The 374-nt window shown below is 73.0% G+C and overlaps 1 long non-coding RNA gene across 1 annotated transcript in view; it reads left to right on the top strand.

The window, feature by feature from the left end:
• The first annotated feature begins 63 nt into the window (after positions 1-63).
• LOC112409179 (uncharacterized) overlaps positions 64-374 on the top strand; it is a 5,712-nt gene continuing 5,401 nt past the window's right edge. The window contains exon 1 of the long non-coding RNA XR_003005113.1: positions 64-199. This is a non-coding gene — a long non-coding RNA (uncharacterized LOC112409179). The remainder of the gene's footprint in view (positions 200-374) is intronic.

Genomic DNA, 374 nt, shown 5'->3' with positions numbered 1-374 from the left:
GCCTGAACGCCGGAGCGCTCCCCTCTTGCCGCTCGCCTCGCCCGGCGCAAACCCGGCCGCCGGGCGCACCCGTCCCGTGCGTCCCCGGACGTTGCTCTCTGCCCCGGGAACGTCGAGACTGGAGCGCCCGCGCTGAGCCACCTTCGCTGACCCGGAGCGCTGCGGCTCGACTCACCGCGGAGGCGCCGGGACGCGGGAAGTGCGTACTCTCAACGGGGAATGTGTGTGGAGGCTTTTAGGGTGCGGGGCAACTCCCCAACTCCGTGGGGCCGGGGTCGGCCCTGCCGCCGTGTCCGAGATCTGCTGATGACTCGCTGCGCGCGGCGCGGGGTCTGCGATTTGGGGCGGCGGGGCGGGGAGTACCTTGACCTGGG

Source organism: Neophocaena asiaeorientalis, unplaced genomic scaffold (assembly GCF_003031525.2).
Source record: "Neophocaena asiaeorientalis asiaeorientalis breed wild unplaced genomic scaffold, Neophocaena_asiaeorientalis_V1.1 scaffold476, whole genome shotgun sequence".
NCBI lineage: Eukaryota > Metazoa > Chordata > Mammalia > Artiodactyla > Phocoenidae > Neophocaena > Neophocaena asiaeorientalis.
Note: the sequence above shows the minus strand (reverse complement) of the source record. Positions and strands in the feature narration are given on the sequence as shown.